Here is a 6,714-nt window from a genome sequence, read left to right on the forward strand (position 1 = left end):
GATGCCGCCGCCCTGCACTATTACGTGGTGGCAGCTCCCCAATGTTATACATTTGTGAGATGTTTGCTCTGGCAGCAACTCTCATGCGGCAGTGGGTGTGCAAACTATGCACGAATGCCTGTTGTGCATATCTCTTTCAGCAGCAGACATTAAAGAGCTTAGCCTGCGGCATTTATCACACAAAAGGTTAGGAGGTTAGAAATGTGAGGCTACAGGTCAAGGGGTTTCAGGAAGAAGCACTGACTGCACCCAGTTTTAGCAGAAGGAGGTGCAACGTCGGCTGAAATTGCCACCATCAGCATGCACGGTAAGGCGTATGCACGACACTTTTAGAGGGCTGAGGCTGGTTAATGAATTACAGCCCTTGCTGAGCGTTCGTCCTTCCGACCCCTAAGCCCCCATGTTTTGGATGCAGGTTGTGGGGGAGTGTTGAGAGAGAACAGCTGGACTAAGGAGCAAGAGCAGAAGGGGGGCTCCCCCCCACTCGTTACTCCATTCTGCTGTCCTTAGGATGGGCATACACGGGGGGGGGGGAGCCCACCTTCCCAGCAATGGGTCTAGAGCCTTGCTGCTGAAGGGCGATCAGGTGGGCCCAGCAGCTCACCTGTCAAACGCTGGAGCCCCTGGGAGACTGCCAAGGCCTCGTCACAAGCCTTTCTCCTGTGGCTATGCGTTTGCTCGTGGGACTAGCAGATCTGGGCTTCCTGCACTCCTCCAGCTGCCCTTTTTGTAGTATTACTGCTAGCAGACAAGTGCTAGCCCAAAACGTGAGGGGTTGCTTTGGAGCGATCGCGCCACCCTCTCTCCAGGGCAGGGCTTGAGCCCTGCTCTTCTGTTTCTCAGTGTGCTGCTCTTCCCCACTGAGTGCTGGGGAGATTCCTGATGCTGCCACCTCGCGCAGCTCCCACCCTTCTTCGTGCACCTGCCCTGCTCCCTTGCAAGATACTCATTCCTCTCCCACAGACACCGGCGCGCTGCTGGGCGGCATGTTCTGTTGGGAGAACTGCAAGAACCTGGCAAGAGCTGAGCTGTGTGGCATCCTAACTGAAGGAGATAGGCAAATGGAATTATTTCCAGGTCTTGGGTTTTCCGTTCACTCTAACTCCTATCTGTACTCTTCATGTGCCTAGAGGAACTTAGTAATGCTTTAGCATAGCTGTTGTATTCAAGTAAGAAGCAGGAGGAGGTCACGGGAGGGTTGACACTTAGTTTAGGTTGGATAGATCCCACGGGAGACTCTGGGTCAAAGGAATGATGCTTGCATTTATTGCAGAAAATACATGTTGTGTAGGAGGGTGCCCAACTCAAGGCAGAGGGAGACTTGAAAGGACATCTCTTCTCCGAGAGGCAAGAGCATGGAGGTGGAAGATGTAGGAAGTGAGGTCAGCAACCCTAACGGTATCGGTCTAGCATCAGGTCAGCACACATCAGAGGACAGTCTAGGAAACCTGGAGTTCCTCTCTCTCTCTTCTCTTTCTGCGCAGACACATCAGCCTTTTTTTTTTTCCTTTGGAGCTAGCCAAATTGCACCCACGCTTCCAGCATCTTCCGACATTGGGCTGTGTGGGAGCATTCTTCCCACAGCATCACTCAAACCCTTCTCCAGGGGAGCAGAGGCGGGGGGGCAGGACAGGACATCACAGGGCTGGGTGCGTTCTGGGACTGGAATGTCAGCCTTTCTTTCGCCGTCTGACTGACAAAAGGATCCTTCTTAGCTGGCTGATGCTACAAGTGCCGTGAGAGGATTCAGACTGCTGAGAGGGGGCCTTGTGGTCATAAGCCAGTGTGGTGTAGTGGCTCGAGTGTTGGACTGGGAACCAGGAGATCCGGCTTCTAGTCCCCACTAGGCCGTGGAAGCTCACTGGGTGACTTTGGGCCAGTCGCAGACTCTCAGCCCAACCTACCTCACAGGGTTGTTGTTGGGAGGCTAAGACGGAGAGGAGGAGGATTATGTACGCCACCTTGGGTTCCTCAAAGAGGAAAAAAGGCGGGATATAAATGTCATACATACATACATAAGAGTTTGCGGTGGCCTTTCTCAGAAGACAGGTGCAGGTAGAGGTGCTGCGGACCAGGCACAGCACCACCATGCACCATGGCCAGCTGCCTGCTTCCTCACCCCCCCATCCCTCAAAGTCCTTCCTCCGCAATTGCAACCCTAGATGGCATGCATCACCGTGTTTTCTGTGGCAGTGGCCGTGGCTTTTTCCTTGCTATGTGCCAGAAGAACCAGAATGTACAGTGAACCGCCTTTCAGGGAAACAAAGACGGTGGCTGCAGATGCAGCCTCGGAGGGACCCCCCACTCAGATGGCCAGGGAAGAGGGGCACAGGCCAGCACCCTGCCGAGGGAGCCCCCAAAATGAGAGCTGGCCCTGCCTGGTGGCACATGGCAAACGCGGAGAATATTTGTGTGATTTTTGGCGTAGGCAGAGTGACACCATAAGGTGCTGGTGCAACACAGCCGCACATTGATGGGTGCCTTCTTCCTGCCTTAGACGCACTTTGTGAGGATGTTGGCAGAGGACAGTCGTGTGGCAGGAGCGGTGTCAGCCTTGCCAGGGCTGCTCCGGAATCCTTGGTTCTACTGCTTCTTGTTGACTTTGCGTGGAGCAGGCTTCAGGTGTCTTGGAGGCTGGAGGAGAAGAGCTGTAGTCCAGCGCCTTCTGGAGGGCAACAAGTCAGGGACAGCTGGCTTGAGATCATGGTGGCAAAGTGCCAGCTTAACCACGGCACAGCAAGATCACAGGACCATTTTATCTCTGCTGCGCAGCCAAAAGTAACGATCCGGAGTGTCATCTGTAAATTCGGTCCCGTTTAACCTCGGAACCTGCACCAAATGGGTCCAGAGCACCCCAGCGGGTAAGCAAGCTAATCCCAATGGACAAACATCACTACAGACAAAAGCGTAGATTGAAATCTATTCAAGGCTTTATTTTAGGGAAAATACAAAAGAAAGACAATGGCATGGTGGTTGTATGAGTGTTAGAAACTTCTCTACAATTACAGGGAAAGAGAATGCAACAAAAATAGAAGATAAATCAAAAGAATTGCAATTGCCAAAGCTGGTACTATGAACTTGGCCAATAAGATAACGGCTTGAGCGTCTAACGTTGTGATGACTCCTCTTTCCCACTTACTCTTGTTTACTACTTGCGGTTCAAAGCTAAACCAAAACAACCTAAACTAAGTGTCAACCCTCCCGTGACCTCCTCCTGCTTCTTAGTTGAATACAACAGCTATGCTAAAGCATTACTAAGTTCCTCTAGGCACATGAAGAATAGAGACAGGAGTCAGAGCGAACGGAAAACCCAAGACCTGGAAATAATTCCATTTGTCACCTCTGAAGATGGGATTCCAAATCCCTCCTCAGAAATAACCTCCAAGTCACACACTCAGAAAGCACCCTAAGTCCTAAACTCAGAAATAATTCTAAGTTCTACTTTCAGAAAACACCTTAGCCTAAGAGTCTAAAGAGGTCCATAGTTACCCAAATCCTTGGGTCTGGTGGCACGGCAGAAAGGGTGAAGCAGCAGCAGGAACCGGAGCAACCGGAACGCAAGCACCACCCCGGAGCTCCCATTCCCTGCTCTGGTCAAAGGTGGGGCTCAAGGAGCAATGAGATGATCAGCCTCCAACAGGAATGGGGTGCACGTGGTTAGAGCATTTGCCCACCAATCAGAAGCAAGGCGTCTCATCTATCTCCCACAATTTCATGTGTCTGGGGAACGTGTCTGGCACCATTACAAAACGGGTCACTTTGAAATGCCCCAAAATATGACCCAAAGTCTGCCATCTGGGCATGTTATCGTGACTGATGCATTTCTCTTTGGTATATCACACTGGAGGCACAAGGACACAGCCCTGTTTCGGGTGACACCTGGCTGCACCTTCCCCCGAGCTGCCATGGGCATCGTCTGGAATGGTACAACTCTGGAAGCACTTTTCCAGCTTAGGAAGTCAACGCTCCGAAAGACACTTCCCCAGACAAAGCTTCAAACAATCTGTATTGATTCTATGGTGTTATGACCTAACTGGATTGCCTCACAAACTGACCTTCAGCTTAAGCTCATGCAGTGATACTTGCCTTATCTGTTGTCAGCCTCACAAGGGCACTGCGATAGCAAAGTGGGAGGACAGATAACTTGTAACTGAAATATGGTCATATTTTCTAGAGCTGTGCACAAATGGCCTCTCAAAATTCTCCAGAGTATTTGTTGGCAGAGAAACTGGGGGCATTTTCACCTAATTTCTCCAAAGGGAGGAGAAATTCCCACCTCCAAACATGGGCAGAAGCCAGTTTGTTTTGGAACCTTCTTCACCTGCAGAACGCCCCAGGTTCAGTCCCCAGCATCTTCAGGTAGGACTGGGAGAGAGACCTGTCTGAAACCCTAGAGGGCCATCGCTGCCAGTCAGTATTGGCAATACTGGGCTAAATGGATCCATAGTTTGAGCTGGCAGAAGGTGGCTCCCTACGTTCCTATGAACACAAACGTCTGGTTGTCTACAAAATGAACCCAAGAGTTGTTGACCCCTCGTCCCAAGATACGAAGCATGAGGGATCCACAGTGAAGTAGAAATACCCTTGCACTGGTGAAATAATACCACTGGCAGAACCCAATGTAGCAGAGACCCACTAGTGCAAGGAGTAAACAAACAAACCCAGTGGGGAGGCATAGAGGTAGAACCAGGGCTTAGTGGGGTGGAATCAGGCGTTGTCTGCATCCTTTGCCTTCCAGTCAGTGCCACCCTCCTGCTCCGATGGTGTTGTTGTCTTGTGACTTACTGCTGTGCCACTTTGGGGAAAGAAAAGCCCTTGAAGGCAGAACACAAACAGTTAACACAAATGCGACATTCACATAATAAAATAAAATACATCTTAAAATGTTTAAAAGGGCAATATCTCAATAACCTCTTTATTGGTGTAATGTTACGGTGGCAAAAGATATACAAAAAAAAAAAAAAAAGTGGCCATGTTGGCCATAAGAAAAAACATCAAAAATTAGTAAAATGTAGTACCTTTATTAGGCCAACTCAAAGATCACAATGTGCAAGCTTTTAGATCTCCAGATCTCTTCATCAGGCAAAACGTTACAAAAAGCAGGATGGTGGCCACAGGGGAGGGGATAGGAGAGGCAAAGGGGTGAGTGGATGTTGTGGTCAGGATGTCTGTGTAGTCAGAGTCTTAAGATGATATGGAGGAAGAGGGTTTGCAGACCATCAAACTGGGTTCTGTCAGAATGCCTACAACAGCTTCCTCTAACCTGGTGCCATGCGTTGGATTACAACTCCCAGCATTCCCAACCATTGACCATAGTGGGTGGGGCTGATGGGAACTGCAGTCCAACACATCTGGAAGACACCATGTTGGGGAAGGCTGCCTTACAAGCAGGTTACAAAAACAACAGCCACACTCTTTTTTGTCCTGAGATGCTCCTGTTCAGTTTCTTACTCCTGCTGCCTCCATTTCCCAGCTTCCATTACGGTCTCTGTGTCTACGTTTAGATTGTACGCCCTTGGAATCTATCCATTCATTCTCTGTGAAGTGCTGTGGACATAAGATTGCACGTCATCATCAGTAGCAGTAGTAATTGTAATAGTATTAGATGGAGGTTCCATTTTGCTATTGCAGTCTTCTGGTACGATGGTTAATTTATTCGATTGCATAGCTTTCCCACCCCACCCCACCCCAAGACTGGCAAAAGAAAATATTAGCGCTGTGCCAAAAATTTCTCCCATTTTTTTTTTACCACTCCCATCCAATTTGAGAGAAAAGAAATTGCTTTAGAAAAAAAATCAAAGGAGAAGAAATTTCAGAGAACTTCACATGGTTGGGTTCAGGGTTCTTGTGCTGACCTTAGCAGGTGGCCAAGAAACGACACTCAGGAAGGATCACATCTCAAGCTGCAGCCCTGAGACGCATGTGCGTTGGGAGGGAGGCAATCCCTAAATCAGCAGTCCCCAACCTTTTTGGCGCCAGGGACCAGTCCAATTTTTCCACGGACCGGGGGGGGGGGGGTTCCGCTGGCGGACTTCTGGCCACTGGGACACAAATAGCGTCCGCTATGCGGACGCCATTTGCATCTCTATTCTTTGCAGTAATCAGCTACATAAAGATTTACGTAGCCTATTACTTGTAGAACAGGAACACAAATGGCGTCCGCATAGTGGATGCCATTTGCGTCCCAGCGGCCAGAAGTCCGCCAGCGGCCGGAGCCGGCCGGCAGCTCCACCGAGTCGCCGCAGAGCGGAGCCGGCCAGGGCCAGTGAGGATTCCGGGGGGGGGCAGATCGTCTCCCCCCGCTCTGCGGACCCAAGGTGAGGGGGTTTCGCACACCCCTGCGGCTCGGTTGCTGACAGACCACGGACCGGGACCGGTCCGCAGCCTGGGGGTTGGGGACCCCTGCCCTAAATTACGGCCCCGAATCGCACCTCGACCATGAAGCTGAAAGGTGACTTTAGGCAAGCCTCCCTTTCCTCTCTCAACCCCACATCTGCGACGTGCAGGAAAAGAACGCTGGCCCGCCTCACAATAGCCTTCCCCAACCTGGAAGGCAGCAAGTTGGGGAGGGCTACCTTACAAGGCGGTTGTAAGCACTAACAAGGTGATCCTTGTAAGGGCTGCGAGCGCGCAAGACTACTACAGACGCGTCACACCGACGCAGAGTCTTGCGCCGCCCACACGCCCAGCAAGCTGCCCCGGCAGAGGCGTCCG

This window comes from Heloderma suspectum, chromosome 13, assembly GCF_057233095.1.
Source record: "Heloderma suspectum isolate Gila_16-S chromosome 13, 16-S_ref, whole genome shotgun sequence".
NCBI lineage: Eukaryota > Metazoa > Chordata > Lepidosauria > Squamata > Helodermatidae > Heloderma > Heloderma suspectum.